Genomic DNA, 21039 nt, shown 5'->3' on the forward strand with positions numbered 1-21039 from the left:
TGTAATCATATATCCATTGTATCAAACCCACCTCCAGTAATCTAGTAACCCACAATTTTCAGTAACCCACAGCGTACAGGTGAATGAGAGGCTAGTTGCAGGGCCTCGTTTGTTTGCAATGAGATCAGAATCATTGCCTGTTTGCATTTTCAGCCAAATCCTTGTTGTCCAATCTCGGCACTTGCACTTGATTACTCAAAGCTTGGCACTGTGTATGTTGGGTTTTCCACTATAGTCGATAATGCAGTAATACACCCTGCTACTTGTCAGTTTCAGATATTCGGTATTTCAGTAATCCTGTATCAAAATAATTCATTGATCCAGTAATCATGTAATCCACATGAATCTCAGTAATTTTAAATGTTCATTAGTATTTTTTTGGACGACACTTCTGTGATTTCAGTAGTATATTTTTTTAGCTTATGCATTCCTTTGAACAAGCAACAATATCCCTGCCCATTTGTTCCTTTCGTATTAATCTTAATGGAGACACTGACAACTCCTGCATGTGCTATTTTAGAATTCATATGCACCATCCAATGTCTTGAAGTGCATCCAGTTCATATGAACATACATGTGAAATCAATTTGTTCTTTGCATAATTCTTGTGCACATTAGCACACAAATGTCTTCAGTAGTTCAGTTATTCTTTATCATACTTCAACAGCCCATCTTCTTCTTTCTGAAATTGACTATAGTTCAGTAATCCTCATTTTTCAATACCTCCAAAGTATTCAATTCTGGGGTTCAGCTCTTTAACTACTGATATTGCACATTTAGTACAATGTCTTTCTCAGTAATTATGTTCAGTAATCCAGCAGATTCTCAGTAGTCGATCCAATGTCTTCTGTAATTAATCTTTATTTAGTAATCCATGTTATATAATTCTGAAATAATTTCTGAACCAATACAATTTAGTTGTTCCAAAAAAGAGTAAATATTATGCTTTAGTAGTTTGAGCTATAGCAGTACCACCGCTCTTGTAGTGTTCAGTAGTAAGCTTGTAAAGTTTCAGTAACTTTGTTTCAGTTATTTTTGGATTTGATACTTAGCTAAGCATGTTCACAAAAGAAATTAAGTAGTCCTCTTTTGTCCAGTAACTCTTTAAGCATGCAATTTTGGGTTTGGTAGTTTATCTTTTCTAGAGCTGATGTAGCATATTTAGTAGTCTTCAATTTTTTTTCAGTAGCTTAGTTCTTTTCTTCAGTACTCTATTTCCTTCGGTAGCTCTTTTTCTTTGGCAGTTCTTTTGGCCAGTGCTTCTACTCGATGAGAACAAACTAACTCCCAACTCCTGTTGGATACTGGTTGTGTTGCCTATTGTAATTGAGAAAAAAATTAGTACTATGTTCGTCTTGTTCGAGTTCTGATGTGGCATATTTAGTAGTCTTCAATTTTTTCAGTAGCTTAGTTTTTTCTCCAGTAATCTATTTCCTTCAGTAGCTCTTTTCCTTCAGCTGTTCTTTTTGGCCATTGCTTACTGCTCGATGAGAATGAACTAAATCCGAACTCCCGTTGGATACATGGAGGCGTTGCCAATTGTAACCGAGAGAAAAAATCAGTACTCTGTTCATCTTGTTCTCAGTAATACAAACTTTACTATCATCGTTAGCTATAGGCATGGGGATATTGATGTGCATTCACTATTTTGTTCAGTAATATTTTCCTTCAGTAATTCACATTTTTTATCTTTTTGTTCAACTTTTTTTAATATACATGTGTTGCTCTTGAAATGCAGCTTCCTTGATCTCAGTATAGGGCACAACTTCTTTACTACATTTGTACCCACAAGCTCAAACGGCCCATTCTCGCTAAGATTGAAGAACTTGCTCCAGTCTAGCTGCAACCCTGAGGACATGGCACTGCTTGCTAATTTTTTGCCTCATGCACATGACGCTGCAAGTATAGAGCTTCTTGAGATGGCTCCAACAAGTGAATAACAAGACACAAACGGCTTGTACAAACCATGCCAACTTTTTGTGCACCATAGGATTTTTTGTCCTTACTTTTTTGTGATTGTGTAATTAAAAAATATGTATATACTGTAGATATGCTTTACTCACTATTTTTTTTTCACGAATGGATCCAGCAATTCAGTGTTTGGGCTGTCTGGTATTTTTCTCTTGTAGGCCCCCAGTACTTTTCAGCGGAATTGCATCATTACTGGAATACTAAGAGCACATAGATAGAGCATTGACCTAGTCTGATCTACCTTACACAAAAAATGTATCTTTCAGTAACAAAATTACCAAAACAAACAGAGTACTGACAAAAAAAAACAGAGTGCATTTTTAGAAATTCTATGTAGAGCGCATTTTGCTGATAGAGATTGAACAAAAGTAAAAACCATGGTATAAACTAAATCACAGCAAAACACACGGAGAGAAGTTAGATCGGGATGTGGAGTAGCTCAATTACTGAAAAAATCGAATGTTTCGGTAACTTTTTGGATCTAGAAAAACTTTCACTAATTTTTCTATCCCAAACCTGCTCATCCTGGTACAGCCTCCATTTTGCCTCTAGCCATGGCGGCACTGCTCCCCCACACAAGCAGGTCACACCGGTGCCTACCCGCACCAGCAGCAGGTGCGTGCAGACCGCGCGAGTCGCCGCCACCCCGCGGACCCTTGAGAATCCAGCTCTCTGAGCGCTTGAGCACCTCCTACAGCCATGGCTTAGCTTCCATGAGGCCACCGAGCGCTCACGCATGGCTGCTCCTCCGCTGCAGTTTGTTGGCTAGCATGTACCCCGCTAGCCTGCCTTCCCCATGCCGCCGCACCTCGCAGTGGGGTCCGCCCCTATCTGATCTTTGCGTCGTCGATGCTGGCCACACCACCACTCACCGCTCGCCGAGCTCCGCTATAGAAGCTACCGCGGGAACCCCTTGCGCTCACTGCTCGCCGCAATCTGCGCGTCTCGCGGCTCGCGGCTCGCTGTCGCAGAAGTTGCCGCGGGAATGCCTCGCGCTCGCCGCGAAGCTACCGCGGGAACCCCTCGCGCTCACCGCTCGCCGTGCTCCGCGCGTCTTGCGGCTCGCCGTCGCAGAAGCTGCCGCAGGAACGCCTCGCGCTCGCCGCGCTCCGCGTGTCTCGCGGCTCGCGCTCGCGACGTCTGATTTCTGGGTGGACGAGGGGGTTGGGCTGGAACAGATGGACGGAAGGTGTAGTTGGGCTGGTGGGATGGACGTGTAGTTGGACCGAGTTGCTGAGGGGTGTGTGTTTGGGTTGTTGGGTGTAGAATCCCATTCTACACCTAGGGTGTAGAATAACGCTGCCATATATATATATAATAAAGATCGAAAATAATTGAAAATTTTTCTCACTCAAGCTAGATCCACTGTATCCGTCACGCCGGACCCGTGTGTCAGGGTCGAAGGAGGTGGGAGGGGTTGAGACCCATAAAAATCATATGTTGGAGAGCGTTTCTACCAAGAAACGTTATTTTTTTCTCACCGCACATCTCTCTACCCACCTTTGGTACTCGGGATCCACGTGCACGCTAAGAAAGAAACATACACTTAAATTGCAGGAGTCCTAACGTGTTATTATAAAAAAAATTAGTGCTCACCAGAACCAGGAGTCCAAGATGCACCGCTACAGGGATACCGTGTCACACGAAGGCAACATCCAACCAGGCTCCCGATGCCCAAAAAAAATTTGTTAGACCTCTACAATGGCCCACGTATCGAGAAAAGAAAAGAAAACAAGATTAGTATGTGCATTCAATGAAGAAAATTGCATCCCAAAAACTATTGCCCAAATAAATTTTGCTTACATCTTCTCGTGATGAGATTTTCAAAATAAGATTATATTAGAATATGTTTAGATACTTTTTTAATTGGAAATAATTTGACGATGAAACTAGAAATTTTTTATTATCCTTAAAATATTAAATTACCCTAAAACAAATAAAAATTATTCCACATAAAAATTAATTTGAAATGGATTCTATCAACAATAGAAATTATTCCGAGAACAAAACAAAATGGTCCGAGAACGCAAATGGAGCATAGCTCAGCGGTAAGGTTTCTTTTGGAAACTGTTTACCAGGGTTCGAGTCCTCGACTCGGTACTGGTGCTCGTCAATTTCGCAAATCTGCCGGCTCAGTCTCTCGAAGATGCTCATAGAGTTAGGGTTGCGTGTGTGTATTTATAAAAATAAATGAGTGTGTATTTAATTAATATATAATTTAATGTATTTCTATTGAAAACTATTAGATTTTTTATGCTAGTATTAATTAATAAATGGACAGTATGGGTTTCGTCTCGGAAAAGGAAGAGACCCCTTGTCAAAATCGATTCTACCGTATCTATGATCGTATTTATACGGTACTATATCAAATACTAGTATACTACCTACCCGAATTTGTGCCCCCCTCAACCCCAACTGGATTAGAGGATTCCTTGTTCGGACTGACGAAGTAATAGTGCTTGATTATTATTAATCCGAGTGTAATTTTTTTTTCCTGTCGGTAAGAATTGCACTAGAAACGAAGGTTTCCTTTGCCGCTCGCTGGAGGGGAAGGGTGGCGGCGTCAGAAAAATCGGCACAGAGGAGGGGGCCGCGCCGCGCCAAGGGAGGGGAGGGGCCGGGGCGGCGCGGCGCCGGTAGGGAGCATCTTCGCGATGAGAAGGGCGGTGCCGGCCTCGTCGCGGTGAGTGGTGAAAGTGATCGGGTGCTCTAGCCTAAGAGGGGAAGGGGTGAATTAGGCACTAATAAAAACTTAGACCTATGGCTCCAACTAGTTTGCACAAAACTTAAACTAAAATATGCTATCTAGATGTGCAACTAGATTGTTGTAGTGTGAAACCTCTATCCCAAAAGAATTTAGCAACCTATAGCCTTTCCTATCAAGAAACTATTCTATGAAAATAAAGGCACACAAATTGCTAGTATGAAATGCGGAAGCTTAAAGAGAGGGATAGGAGATAGTAAACTCTTGACGCGGGTGTTTATCCCGTGGTTCGGTTAGCCACAAAGGCACACCTATATCCACGTTGTTGTAGCACTCACTAAGAGTATTGCTACTCGGCCACCAAGTCTCTTCCGTGAACACAATCATGGTCACCTTGGCCCCGGGTTCCACTAAGGAGCTTCTCCACAAAGGATGGGGGTCTCCACGTCCCCCGCACAAAGTGTCATCGCCGCTCCACACCAAGTCGGAGGGTCGATGACGTTGCCGGTGAGCTTCACGCTCCAAGGTGCCGGCGCACCAAGCTCTTGTTTTGGTTCACTAGAGAACCACAGCACAAAGGCTCAAGGTCTTGCAATCACACTCACTAAGAGCTAATCTAGCACTCACACTTTACAAAGCTAGTGCTATAAGCTAAGGATATGATCTATTTGCTCTTGTATGGCTTGGAGATGTTCTTGGATGTGTATGAGGTGTCTTGGGACTCCAGCAATCTTCAAATGGCCGGGGTGAGGCGTATATATAGGCCACCAAGTCTTGTAGCCGTTGCTCCAACGGTCAGCTGAAATTCTGCGTATCACCGGAAGAACCGATGCCTCTGGCAGGGGTAGCGTCGGTTCTTCCGGTCACTCATAAACCGAAGTAGCCGTTGAAGTCCTGACAGCTGATGCAGTGACCACCGGTTGAACCGATGCTTTGTTCCGATGCATCACCGGTTTATCCGGTGCTTAATAATCTTCTCCTGGGCGCTGACGTCATTACACTGATGGTATGCACCGATGCCTCACCGGTTCAACCGGTGCTGAAGAATCTTCTCCTGGGGTCTTGACATCGTCTCTGGAACATAGGACGCCCAATGCACCGATGCCCCCTTTTGACCCGTCGGTTCAACCGGTGCCTATAGGCTGACTTGGTTTCGATTCCCTTCTGCACCAAACTTCATAGCGCCGGTTCTTCCGACAAGCGTCGGATGCACCGATGCTTAGGCATCGGCTCTTCCGGTGCTCCTGATCCGAAGAGCTTTCAGGGCGCTGCCCTGAGACCCACGAGGGGCGGCTCCCCCTCGACCCCCGTCCGCGGAACCCCCGTAGGGGCTGCCCTTCGGGCCTTGCTACGCCTATTTTCTCTTTCTCTTTGTCATCACTTGAACCTAAAAGCCTGATAATGATCATCTTAACAATCATATTAGTCCAAGTATTGTGTTGTGATTCGATCACCAAAATCACTCGAAATGGCATAAATGGTGCCATGTTCGTTACAGGTGGCCAGCGATGCTGCGTGGCCCGGCGTAGAAACGGGAAGGAGAGGGGCGGCGCTAGCAGGCCGCCGTGACAACGAAGGGGAGGGGGCAGGGTGGCGCCGGTAGCGAGGCAGGGCGGCGCCACTAGGGAGCCGAGCCGACGATCTTGCATGGGTGTGGGGGAAGAGGAGTGCATGAGAGAGCCAGAGGGGTGAGGATAAGGTTGGAATTTGGAAGGTGAATCTTCCCGCAGATCACGGATAGGATATAATTTCGTTCCTCACACTGCGTGATCTGGGCGTCGGCTCAAAGTATGTTGACTTTTGGTATGATCGGTGGGTCCTTGGCTGGTCTCTGCCCTATATGCCATGTCATACCCACACGTTGGCCCGAGTCCAACTCTATCATCTTCACCGCACGTTCCATCACGGCCCCTACTCGATTCCTGTCAAAGCTTTCAAGCAGCAGAAGACTCTAGCAGCTTTTATAGGTGCTCGTGCTTTGCAGGGTATCAATCTGAGGTTGAGCAGATCTCACAAGGACCATATGCATAAGGATGGCAATGGTTCGGTTTGGATCGGATATCTGCGGGTTTCGAGTTTTGCGGATTCGGGTATGATTTTTCATCCACGGTTTTCGGGTTCGAGGCTCCAAAATTTTTTGGGTTCAGTTTCGGGTTTGATTTTTCACCCGTGGATACCCAATGGATAACCGTTTGGAGTAAAATCTCATGTTTTATAGTATATTTAGTAATAACTTTGTTTACTTAGACCATTAAATTTATTCTACATTGACTTAGAAAATTATTTACTATTTATTGCATCTTGTTTATACATGTAAATATTATATATATCATGTATACGTTTATAAAAAGTATTTATTGCTCTTAATATGTTGCCATATAAAAGTGGGTTTCGGGTATCCAATCGGGTTTCGGGTATCCGCGAGTTTCGGTTTTAGGGATGGATTTTGACCTGAATCGGTGTTCGGGTCGGGTTCAGGTTTTAAGTTCGGGTTTTGGTTTTGGGTGCTCAGACACTACACCCGACCCGTTGCCATCCCTAGATATGCAGATGCTTTTCTCGGTGATCGCAGTTACTGTGGCTGGGGTGTCAATGGCCGCAGGGTCACAGACACTGTGTTAGGTTGATCTCACTAATGGGCCAAACAACACATTAGGCACTTGATCTGTGCCCTGATCGGGGGCGTCCAACCCACTATGGTGGGTGGCCCCCATCACACTGCTCCATATAAAGAGGTAGGGGCCGGAGGCTCGCAGTAGGAGGTTCACTGCGAGCCGTACTCCCACCGACAAACCCTAAGCTGATCCCAAGGGGGCGCAACCAGTGACGGGAAGAACTGCCGCCGCCATGCCCGACGCCTCGGTAGCTAGTGACAGGAAGGACTGCTATAGCCACTGCGCCACGCCGTCGTCGCCCTACACCGACCGCCGCTGCCCGTGCGCAGACCTTCATCAATGAACTAGTGATGGCCCGCGGTAGCGCGGGTTCCACCGGCGGAGAGGGTCTCTATCCCTTCACCCTCTCTGTGTTTTCTTGCCCCTCTCTGCTCTCTTTTAGATCTAGGACCTCTTGTTGTAACTTGCAAAGAAAAGATGAAAGAATCCCACTGATCTACTTCCTAGTGATCCAACCGTTCTAACATTGGTATCAGACGCCAATCTAGTGAGTAGATCGGGTTGGGGAAAGAAGATTCGGTCATGAATCAAGGAAACAGAGACAAAGAGAGAGTCACATCGATCTCGGATAAAAAAAAACGAACTCCAAACTCTAGTAGGCATGGAGGATTCGAAAAAGAGCATCATTTCAATGCGAATCGGAAGATGCAAAGACATATCGAAATCGAAAAGAAAAGTAAACCCTAACCCTAGGGGATCATAGTGGCGGCGGGGCTTACCTGGGCCTCATTGCCGACTCCACCACCGGCCACCACCGTGCGAGAGACCCACAATGTAACATCCCGTCATTTTCAAGGAATGTTATATAGCAAAAATGTGAAATTTTCAAAAAATTTTCATTGCAAGTGAAAATAGATAGAAATAATGTAAGGATTTAATTCTCTTCTATCACAAATCCTAATAAATTAAAACAAGTCAAATATAAGGTTGATATACTTGTTAGTGTGGCGATTTGGTGTTATTTGAATCTTTTTGAATTTACTTTGTTTCAAATTTGGTTTGATTGAATTTTTGGTTGAATTGAGTGGCAAATAATTTGAATTGGGCAATTCAAATTATTTGCAAATGTTAACTCTAGCTTGGGCCTAAACCTTGGAACAAACCCAGCCCATCACCAGATCTATCTCCCCTGCCGGCCGGCACAGACCCAGCCCACGAAGCCCAGTCTGGCCCCGCTTCACGCGCCACCACTGTCGGCCCAGAACCCGCGCGTGCGCCATCTCGGCCCAGTCGGCCCAAACGAGCCACCGCTCCCCTTACCTCACCCTGAGCCGCTGACGAGCAGACCCCACACATTAGGCACCTTGTAATCCTTTCCCTCCCCCCCGACGCCTTGCCCCGCGCCTCTGCTTTTCCGCTGGCCTCCGCCACTCGCGTCAGCTGCAATCGCTGCATCGCGCCTCCACCTGCTCCCACACGCGCGTCGCCCCCGCTCCGTGACAAGGAAGCAAAACCACCCCGCGCGGCGCACCCCCGAACCCTAGAACACCGTGTGGAGCGGCTGGATTGACACCACGCGTCCCCCCGTGCTGGACCGTCAATCCTCGACGTCGGTGCCCCAGGCTAGCCCTAGAGCGCCCCTATAAGAACCCCAATCGAGCGCCGCCAAACCCTAGCCGCCCTAGTGCTTTTCCTTTCCACCGCCGCCACCGAGGAATAGATGAGGGGAAAAGAGCAGGGGAAGATAGGGAGGAGGAGGAAGGAGAAGAAGAGAAGGAGTATTCAGAGCCGGGAGAGAAGAAGAGCAGAGGAGGAGGACCCTGCGTCGCCATAAGAGGAGGACCCTGCCACTGTTTCGAGCGTACAGAGGAGGACAACGCCGCCGGAGGAACCTCACACCGGTGCCCCGTACGACCCAATCATCGGAGCTGCGCGCCACGACACAGCCTCGACCCGCCGGCCTCGACACGACACCGCACCACGCCCTTCTCCCTCAAGCACGCTGGTACGCCCAGACACGCCGCCCACAGTTTCCCCCCTTTTGCCGAACCTCGTCCCGAAACGCCGGTGTCCCCGCGCGCCCCACGGCCGCATGCAGACCTAGGATACTGGGAACCTACATGTGGGCACGAACACCGCCTCGACCACCGATGCCCAACACGTTCTTTTGCAGGAACCCTTCGCCGCTGTTCCGCCGGCCTGGGCCATGCCAGCGCCACGCCTGAAAGGACCTCAGATGTCGCCTGAAGGGGGGGGGGGGGGTGAATAGACGTTTCAACAAATTTTGCAATTTAAAACACTAAAGCACACTATCAGCACACCGACCGGTCAGACCAGTCTAACATTTAGACTGCTGAATCAGAACAACCAACCAGTTAGACTGGTTACACACAGAACTAGAGCTAGAGACTTAGAGCTCCAAATCATTTTGCAAAATTGTTCTTGAATACTCAAGTCACTCCAATAAAATATTTGATGCATTGCATTGCTTCTCTCAATCAAGGCTTGGATATGATACTTCAAACACCCCATGGATACTAGCACTTCACCTTAGCACTTGCACACATGGTAAGCCGTCGCTTCACCAAAGCTTGCTTAGTCCCTCGCACTAGTCATCTCGGTTGGTTTCTTCATCACTTACCCTTGCCATGTTGAGCTAAACTTTGCACATCAACAATGAATTCCATATTTCATTCTTATATCTTCATTTCTTTGTCTTGCTTTATAATCATGAACTTTTGATTCTTTAGACAAAGCATACTTCACTTTGACAAGCCATATTTAGAAATCATCAAATAACATATGAGCACTTGTTTCTTTCTTTCTTCATAATGTGCTTGTCTTACTTTTTAATCATGATTGATAACCATATTTCAAGTGTTGCAAGCTTCTAAATGTAAGACCAATATATCGCACATAAGTGTATGTCTCTTCTTTTTGCTTAACTCCATAAAGCCTTGCAACAATACTTTTAACAATTTTATATCTCAAATATTCTTCAAATATGTCAAGCCATGAATAGAAATCATATGTTGTCATTGCATGAATACTTGTTTCACATTCACTATGTAGGAAAATGCCTATAGTGACAGGCATCATCTCCCTATGGTGACGGGCATCGCGCCCGTCACTCCTACATCGTCGCTGTTTAGAACAGAAGGGTGACGGGTATTTGCCCATCACCTATGTGGCAAAAAAGTGACGGACATCAGTAGACAACTGTCACCTTTCTTGGTGACTAGGCCCCCCGTGTGAGGTCTTCGACCGTCACCTTTGTCTACTACAGGTGATGGGCCTCTAACAAAACCCTTCACTTATCAGTATGTAGAAGGTGACGGGCTTCAGTTTAGCACCGTCACCTTTTTCGGTGACCAGGCCCCCCGTATGAGGTCTACGACCGTCACCTTTGTCCAATACATGTGACGGTTAGCTCACGACGTCCGTCACCTATGATTCTAGATAAGTGACGATTTGTGCTTTACTGCGCCGTCAGCTGGTGAGTATAAAGAAGTGACGGGTTTGGTTGTTGCCGTCACCTTAGAACCTGATCCCTGCAAGCTCATATTTGCTTCCTGGCTGCATCCTAGAGCACAACTAGGATTTTGGCAGCCTTCTTGTTGATCCAGCAAACACGCAGAATAGAACTCAATTGATATCTCACAAAGCTTACAGAAGAAACAACCACCAACTGTACATGACAAACTATATATTGTATCTCTGCACTACAAATTAACAGTACACATATACAATAATCACATGAATCAAGAGTACGTCCATGAAAGAAATCAGTTCAGCTGCGACAGTGCAAGTCACCTTTGTCACTTATGACATCTACAAGCAAGAAGGAGGCAAGCTTTTCTCTAATAGCCAAGAGCTGCTTGTTGTCCAATTGCTTGTCCGGATGACCCCGCACGTCCTAACAAAAAGTGACAGTCAAATGATGAGTGCTTGTACGACAAATATATATATATATGTTGATGCAGCAAATGGTCAGAGATATATTTGACAAAGGCTTACTTTTGCTCCTTTAAATTTTTTGAAATTTGCAGCAACGCGGATCATGTGGTATGCAACATAGAACCCGCATTCATTTCTAGGTCCTTGCTACATGCACTACTCAAGATGATATATACTGTTAGGAGTTAGGACAAATATATTATTTAGTGAAATCATGAAAACTTAGTATGCAGGATCTTGGAGATATACCGGAAAATCGGTCACATGCGTCAACTTGGTTTTTGGAAGACAGTACTCGGCTCGAAAGGTGGAGAAAGCACTACATTAGTCGTTATGGATGTCGTTTGCTGCAAATTAAATTAGTGATAGGCTCCAAATGAGAAGATTGCAAATGTGGTAAATCAGAGATATACCTATCAATAACCGCCTTGATGCTGGTGAAGTCTCGTTGTCCCAGAGTGATGCCATCATCGCTGCGTGGTCTCAAGGAGTCCATGTACCACACTATTTCCCACTTTGGACAGATGACGACTAGGAGATAGTGGATGCCTGTGTGGTGCGAGGCAAGCAGACAACCTGGTGAAGACTTCAAGACCGTTGAGATGGCATACTGTACGTGCTGCGGATCCAAATTGATCACGCTGGCAGAGAAATCCTGGGGCTCAATGAATGCAACACCAAGCTGACATTTCTTTGATTCTCTGGCCAATTGCCTATATACAAATACATTAGTTTTTAAAAAGCTGACATAGGGTTTAGCATTACGAAGTAATTAAGAATGACAGTGAACAATCTTTTGTGCTATATATACTCACAATGTCAAGCAACAAATGAGGGAGATGTTCAAGGCATCGAGGTTGAAGACATCGTACGGACCAGACCAAGAAACAGAGAAAAAACCAGGCCCACTGTGCAAGTCCTCAGCCTTAAATTCACGCACGATTGACGTATTATCATCGTTGGCATGGGTGATGTAGTGGTTATGGAGTCCCTTGGTATTCACCCCTGCAGTGGCCAGATCTAGCTCTGACAACATTGGCTTGCCCATCTCAAACTTGGAGTGAGCAGAAGTCCATACATTCTTTGCTGGTTCCTTGGGTGCCTCCTTACCCTTAGATTCTATTGCTTTCTGTGCTAGTTCCTTGGGTTCTGCCTTACCCCTTCCCTTTTTCTTTGGGGGTGGCTTGTCTCTTTTTCTTTGGTGCGGGGGGAGGGTCGTCAGATGCCGCGACATCTCTCTTCACATATTCAGGATCAGGTGTTGGGGTGCGTGACCGCTTTTGGGCACCACTAGTTGACGACCGACCAAAGGGCGGGATGAGAATACCACTTTTCTTCCATTGGATCCGCATGGTACGGGCATCCCCCAAAGTAAAAATGTCGGCTTCTGGTAGTGGGATGGGCAGAGCGACATCCTTGGCTTTTTCGTGGACAAAATCAATCTTGACCACGACATACCCATCCTGCACTGGCACCGTGTGGCATTCCTTGTCCCCGGGTTGCACAATCCCCTGTGCTAGCTCAATCAACAAAGTTGAGTAACTTCCAGTTATAATGCTGTAGGGGATTGGAACATTATTGAGCCTATCAATTGTGTCTGGCTCATCAAGTATAGGACCAATGCTGGGGGAGAGGGGTCCTGGGTTTGGCATGCTGCGCTGACCGGGGGAGGAGGGGTTAGGCAAGGTTGCTGCTGCTGCTTCTTCTTCTTCTGGTACTCACTGTTCCACCTCCTTGGAGGTGCAACTGCTCTTGCCACGGGCCGCAGCTAATAATGTTGCATCAACATCTATCCCCACTGCCCTGAGTGTAGCAAATATGTCATCCTTTATCTCCTATTTCAGTCGGTCGGGATCCACAGCAGATGACCGTTTCTTTTTCTTCCACAAGCCTTCATGTTCTTTGCCGAAGGCTTCCTTCCAACCCCTTGAACTGGAGACTCCACGCACGCGACCGGTGTGCTTTGGCATATCAATGGCAGTGGAGAGGATGTCATGTTCTCTTACACCGCTCTCATGGTACTTCAGCTCGATCACTCGGTCGGCCAGTCTCTTGGTACCGTTGCTACTCCAGGTGATTTCCTCGCTAGATCGTGTTGGACCAGCTCCTGCCCTTAAATTAGGCGCTGATCACCCATGATACTGTTTCCAAGGGTTCTCTAACCTTGCCTCCTCCATTGCCTTGTCCTCTTTGCTCCATCTCCCCTTCTCTTTCCCAGCATAGCCCTCTGGACTGAGGCGATGGTTGTCCGTGATCCTAGCACGAAGGTTCTTGAAGTGCTCACTCTTCTCTTTAAACTGCTCCAAGCTGGCAGTCTCCACGAACATCTCCTAGTCTTGATGATCCAAGTGCTTGTGCAGCTCGAAAGGCTCTTTACCTTCATTGACAAAATTTCATACCAGATTGGACTTGAAGCTCCTGTGGAGCTTGGCGATTGACTTGCATGCCGCCCCTCTGACACGATTCATCTCTACCTCGGATGTGCCCTCAGGAAACTGCAAGTATTGCTTCATAATATCGAACAAGCCCTACCGCGCGGGCTCATCCAAATCCTCAAAGTGGACATTGATTCCAACCCTTTGCCATGCGATTAATCCACAGATCAGTAGCCAGTGTTTCATTCCATCATCATTTGTTGGGAACCCCTCACTGTCGAAGCCAACGACTTTGATGATGTCACTAGGCTACTTAGTTTGTGCTCTTGGTTTCCTACGCTGAGAGGTGCTACATGCACCTATTTGTGCAGACACTTCGGGTTGAAGATTCAGCACTTGGTCAAGTTGTGCATTTGAATCGGAGGATCCAGTTTCCGACATGGCTGCTTCCACTGATCCTGCAAAAATAGGCAGCAAATTAAACCATGATGATCCAATTAAATATGCAGCAAATCTACCACATCATCATTTGCAGAAAGATTCAATAAAACCAAAATAATCCAATAATACATAGAAAATGACCTTAGACATAAAAGATCAGCAGCACTTGCATGTCAACTATAAAAAATATAACATAGAAAGGCATCAGAAGTGGGAGAGATATGTTTGGATTAACTAACTATCCATTTACCAATCCGATATCACTCTCAGGAATCCATGAAGACCTCGGCCTCGAAAGGCAGAAGCACATGCCACAGTACTCCAGCAAGTGTACATGCCATATGCTTCATGCCTTTTGAGGTTGACCTGTTCATGGCAAGAACTCAATCTCTCAATTTTATTTGGCAGATGTGGCAATGACTGATTCACTCTCCAGAATCCATGAAGAGCTCAGCCTCAAAGGGCAGAAACAGATGTCACACACCAGCGAGTGTACATGGCATCTGTTTCATGCCGTTTGAGGCTGACCTGTTAATTTCAAGTACGAATATCTCAATCTCTCAATTTTGTATGGCAAATGTGGCAATAAGATATTCACTATTCCCATATCATCATTTGCCTCTAATTGCAAAAATAGACAGCAAATCCAAGCAATTCAGACTGATGTTTCGGACAGCAAAAATAGACAAGAAATCCAAGCAAATCCAAGCAAATATATGATAGCAAGAACAATATTGCCTGAAGACGACGACGGGCGCGACGGCGTGACCGGCTCTGGATCTTGCTCGCTGGCAGCGGCTGGGCTCTGGATCTTATCTGCGTGACGGTGTGCCCAGCTTTGGATCTTTCCTGTTGGCAGCGGCTGGGCTCTGGATCTTGCCTGGGCGACGGCGTGCCCAGCTCCGGATCTTGCCTGCGGTCGGCTCCTCAGCGAGGGCGGGTGGGCGTTGGGGGCCGCGACGAGGAGGCGCGACGGCGAATAGGGTGGTGTGACTAGAGGAGGCGAGGAGGTGGGCCTGCGCGATGGTGAAGAGGGCAGCGCGAGGACCAGAGGAGGCGAGGAAGTGGGCCTGCGCGACGGCAAAGAGGGCGGTGCTACCGGAGGAGGCAAGGAGGTGGGAGCGACATAGGGTTTGAAATGGGAGCCGTAAACAGCTACGGCTAAGGGGGATGACTTTAAGTTCAGTTGGAACTTGACCCAGGTGACGGGCAAGGAATGTAGCCCATCACCTTTCTATTAGCTTTACAGTGCAGCCCCTGAAGATTGTTTCCAGTGTGGCCCGTCACCTACGACTTAGGTGACGGGCGATGTTTTGGACTCGTCACCTTTCATGCATGGGTGACGGGCCACACAGATGTCGCCCGTCACCTATGACTGATAGGTGACGGGTAATGCTGTTGCACTTACACTTCCAGAAGCCTATTCAGAAAGCAAATTCAGAGTGTTGTACATTACAGTTGCACTTACACTTCTAGAAAGCAAATTCAGACTGCTGTACATTGCAATTGCACTTACACTTTCATAAAGAAAATTCAGTCATATTACAGTTGCACTAACACTTCCAGAAAGAAAATTCAGTCATTTTACAATTGCACTTACACTTCTAGAATGAAAATTCAGTCATATTACAATTCCACTTACATTGCAATTGTACTTACACTTCCAGAAAGAAAATTCAGATTGCTGTACATTGCAGTTGCACTTACACTTCTAGAAAGCAAATTCAGTCATATTACATCAAAATTCAGACAACAAGTAATGTTGATTACACTATAATTATTTGGGACATCAAAATTCAGAATTTGACCATGTTACACTAGGTTTCTTGACGTCCACGTCCACGCCCACGTCCACGGCCTGAATTTGACCTCACACGGATTTTTTCATTGTGGTCGGTCCGCAGGTATGGGGTCTTGTCATTGGCATTTAGGCGGGGGAGCTCACAAGTTGCAAAAGGAGGGATTTCATCAAATTGATTAAACTCCTCAACCACCGCATTATGCACTCCAACGATCTTTCTCTTGCTAGGAAGGACAATATGCCGCATCGTACTAACTGTATCAGGCACATAAAACACATGAAGCACATCTTTTGCCAAAACAAAGGGTTCTGTTTTGTACCCAACATTGCAAAGATCAACAGTGACAAACCCATTCTTGTCACGTGTCACTCCCTGTGACCCTTGAACCCATTGACATTTGAATAGGGCAACCTTGAATTCCAGGTAGTCGAGCTCCCATATCTCCTCTATTTGACCATAGTATGGGGCCTTTTGCATGTTGTTATCATAAGCATCAATGCGGACCCAATTGTTCTGGTATATGTTCTTCTTGTCCTGCTGTATTATGTAAAATGTGTATCCATTGATATCATATGCCTGATATGTCATCACAGTGAATATGGGGCTTGCAGCTAGTTTCTTAATGTCATCATTCGGTACATTGCTTGCTGCCACATGGTCTTTAAACCAATTGTTGAACTCTTTCATGTGCTTTTTGGCAACCCAACCTTAACCTCTCCCAGGATTTTGCTGCACGATAAGCTATTTGTGCTTGAGTATGTATGGCTCCACCACCTCCATATGTTCTAGGACAAGAAAATGGGCTTGATCGTATGTTTTCCATTCCATATTCATAGACTTCTTGCCCAGAGTCCCAACCCCATCCAACCTCCCTTCGTGTCTTGAATGAGGCACTCCAATTGGGTTATCTGGATCCAAGTAAGTCATCGACCACTCAACAGCCTCCTCGGTCCCGTATGGGCTGATGATGTTTCTCTTCGGATATTTCCGATTATTTACAAATAACTTCAGAATACCCATGTATCTCTCATAAGGAAACATCTGGTGTAGGTAAGAGGAGCCAAAGTAGTGTATCTCCTATATAAGGTGAACCATGAGGTGAACCATAATATCAGAAAATGTTAGAGGGAAGAAGGCCTCCATCAGATAAAGTGTCTCATGTAACCGTCTGTCTAGAGCTGTCAGCAACACATCATCAATGACCTTTTGCTCTATGGCATTGAAGAAGAAGCAGAGGCTCATGACTATCTCACGAACCTTAATAGGGAGCACATTCCTGATTGCTACCAGCAGTACTGATGTCATAAGCACGTGACAGTGATGAGACTTCATCATGGCGAAATTCAACTTCAATTCTTTCATGCTGACTAGCCTGGCAAAGTTGGAACCGTATCCTGAGGGAAATTTTACACTATGCAAGAATTGACATAATTCTTTCTTCTCCTTTCTGGACATTGTGGTGGCGGCTACAGGAAGGTTTTTTTTCCATTTTCTGCTTCTTCGATGTAAAGCTCAGGACGAATGACCATCTCTTCAAGATCAGCTCTGGCATTCTCATGATCCTTTCCTTTACCTTTTGTGTTCATGATTGTGCCGACAAGGCTCTCACAAATATTTTTCTTTAAATGCATGGCATCAATTGAATGTCGGACTGCTAAGATGTGCCAATACTCCAACTCCCATAGAATGGATTTCTTATTCCAGATCCCTTCATCATGACCATCATCATCACCTTCATGATCAACTCCACATTTCCGTTTGTCGAGAACTATTTTGACATCCTTAACCTGCTTGTACACATCACTCCCTGAGAAATGTGGTGGAGGATTTCTTGTCTCCCTTGTACCATCAAACAGTTTGTCCATGCTTTGATATGGGTGATTCTTTGGAAGCCATCGTCTGTGGCCCATATATGCAAATTTGTTCGAGTTCTTCAGCCTTAAGGAACATGTCTCTAACAAGCAGTGGGAGCAACCTTGACCCTTCCTTTTGCTCTGCCCGGACAAATTACGATGAACCGGATTGTCACTAATGGTGGTCATCAGCATAGCATGCAAAGTGAAGTGCTTATTGATGACAGCATCCCTAACCTCCACACCTTCCCAAAGGAGCTGAAGATCTTCGACGAGGGGCTGGAGGAACACATCAATTCTATCACCGGGTTGTTTCGGTCCAGAGACCAATGTTGACAGCATTACATACTTGCATTTATTGCAAAGCCATGGGGGGAGATTCATGATTGACAATAGAACAGGCCACGTGCTATGTGACATACTCATGTTTCTATATGGATTCATTCCATCTGTGCTCAGAGCAAACCTGATATTCTTAGGATCATCACCGAACCAGCCATAGGTGTTATCAAAATGTCGCCATTGAGCACAATCTGCAGGGTGATGTAGCATTCCGTCTTTATTACGTCCCTCGTCATGCCAACGCAACAACTTTGCCTCCTTCTTGTTTGCAAACATCCGTTGCAGTCTGGAAACCAGAGGAAAGTACCATGCAACTTTCCTAGGAGTCCCCTTCTTCTTCCTCTCATCCATGCTGTCCTTTCCATCATCACCACCATCCTTTCGATGCTTGTACCTCGACATTCCACATTCAGGGCAATTGTCCAGATCTTCATTCTCTGCACGAAACAGGACACAATTATTCTAGCATGCATGAATTTTTTCAATTTTCAATCCCACGGAACACACAATCTGCTTGGCCTCGTACATAGTATCCGGTAGCAAGTTCCCCTCTGGCAGCATATCCTTCAGGAGAAGAAGTAATGCTTTAAAACTCTTGTCTGTCCAACCATGAGCAGCCTTTAGTTGCAGAAGCTTCAGATCCCCCGGTTACCCTCGAGTACTTCTGACAATGGGGATAAAGAGGTTTTTTGGAATCTTCAACAAATTGCTTATATTTACGCAGCTCAGCTTCAGTCATCTCATCTTCTCTCCTGACATCATGGATCATCTCCTCAACATTGTCGACCAAGGCATCAAATTGGTCGTCATTGAACTCCAAAATGCACTCCTCATTGATGTCATCCCTGCACCCTTCTTGATCACAGTTGCCTTGCCCATCTTGATCATCATCCCTGCACCCTGCTTCTTGGGTATCGGCGACCCATTCTCCCCTTTCGTTAGACCCTTCCTCTCCGTGCTTATTCCAACAAGTGTAATTTGGTACAAATCCACGAACGATCAAATGCGCATAAACCACTTCAAAATCAGAGTATTTCTTATCATTTTCGCAATCGAGGCACAGACAATATATTGTTGTTTCAGACCTCGCTTCCATGTCGGCCCTCACAATCTGTATGAAAGACTTCAACCCCCTCAAGTGCTGCGGACAACAATGGCTAGAAAGGCTCATCCAACTTCTATCCTCCATCTACATCCACAAAACACAAGATTTTTTAACAGTTAATTGAACATCGAGGATGAGGTGATGATCGAGGAGGAGGGAATGGGGAGATCAAGCGGGATAATTTGGAGCACTAACCTTGCACGAACACCAAATCGCCCAAATGCGTCGCCACCCAAAATCGCCGCCTCCCGCCGCATCTGCGCCGCAACGAGCGGCGGCTGATCAAGGGGAAATACTAGGTTAAGATCAACTGTGACGAGCAACGTTTATAGGTGACAGACGTCATTGCAGACCGTCACTTATGATAAAGAGCCCACGTCACCTTAAAATGGTTACAGGTGATGGGCAACATTCGTAGGTGATGGACGTCATAGTAGTCCGTCACTTATGATAAAGAGCTCACGTCACCTTAAAATGGTTACAGGTGACTGGCTCCATATATCGCCCGTCACCTATCTTTCTCTCACGGGAATTGCAACCGGCGCCCATTGCTCACGTCACCTTCAAATGGTTACAGGTGACGGGTTCCACATACCGCCCGTCACCTATCTTTTTCTCTGAGGAATCGCAACTGCCGCCTGTTGCCCTCTCTGCAACCACGCGCCCGTTCGAATTCTGCCAGCCCTTTCGCATTCCGGCCTCTCGCTATAAATACTGCCTCCCGGCCTCTTCTTCTTCTCCACTCGGCACAGTTGCCATCGCCTCAGATCACACAGCTACTCTCACGCAGCCGCCACCGCACGCCGCGATGTCGGGTGGCTCTCCCTCCCGCCGCCGCCGCTTCGTTCAAGCGGCGGACTCGTCGTCCTCGTCGCCGTCTTCCTCCCCCTCCTCCCCTTGTCTCCGTCACCTTCATCCTCTATCACCTCCGGCACTGGCCCCTGCTCCAGTCCCTGCTCCGGCCCTTGCTCCGGCTCTGGCCCCTGTGGCGGTGGAGGACGTCTTCAATCCCCACCCCTTAGGCCCAGGCGACACCTGGGCAATCGGTGTCCTGAGGGACTCATTCAACTCGATGAACGAGACCCTCGGCCGCCTTGGGAGATCTCCGGTGAATGCGCCACTCGTGCCAAGCGTCGCCTGATACGTCTATGCCATCTTCATGGTGGCGGAAGTTATGAGGGTGCAGCCATTAACTATGTATATCGTAGTTTGTATGTAGCTCCCTTTATATATATATATATAAATATTATGAACTTCTGCCTGCTTGTTATCTCGCAACAATCTCGCAATTTTCTCGCAATTTTTCTCGCAATTTCCTTTTCTTATCTTGCGCAATTTCCTTTTCTTACCTCGCAATTTTCATCGTTTTGTTAGAACTGCGGCGACGTGTCCAACAAAAAAATGGCTAAGTTCGTGGCCACTGGTAAGATGACGCATAAGTGATGATCTATATGCGTAATGCGTCACCTTTCAAGTAGCATTGGTTATGCGCATCAGAAGACGCGGTGACGGGCTAAGCAAATGCTGTCACCTTCGCAGCTTCAGTCTTGGCCCGTCACCTTAGAATGTAATCTAGGTGACGGGTGAAGAATGTGGACCGTCACCTCCAGTCTAGGTGGCGGGCGTTGTTAAGACCCGTCACCTATCCTGTCTCAAAGGTGATGGGCCACGTTTCTGCTGAGGCCTCGCGAGGCCCAAACTGGTCCGAGGTGACACACGGAGATAAAGCCCGTCACCTCTACTTGTGGGGTGACAGGCCACAACGGCAGGTCACCTTTGTGCACGTCACTATAGGCTATTTCTTACATAGTGATTTCTCATCACAACATGCTTGACTTTGGCCAATAAGGTCTCTCTTATTTGATTCCTTGATA

This window comes from Panicum virgatum, chromosome 2K, assembly GCF_016808335.1.
Source record: "Panicum virgatum strain AP13 chromosome 2K, P.virgatum_v5, whole genome shotgun sequence".
In the NCBI taxonomy this organism is placed as follows: domain Eukaryota; kingdom Viridiplantae; phylum Streptophyta; class Magnoliopsida; order Poales; family Poaceae; genus Panicum; species Panicum virgatum.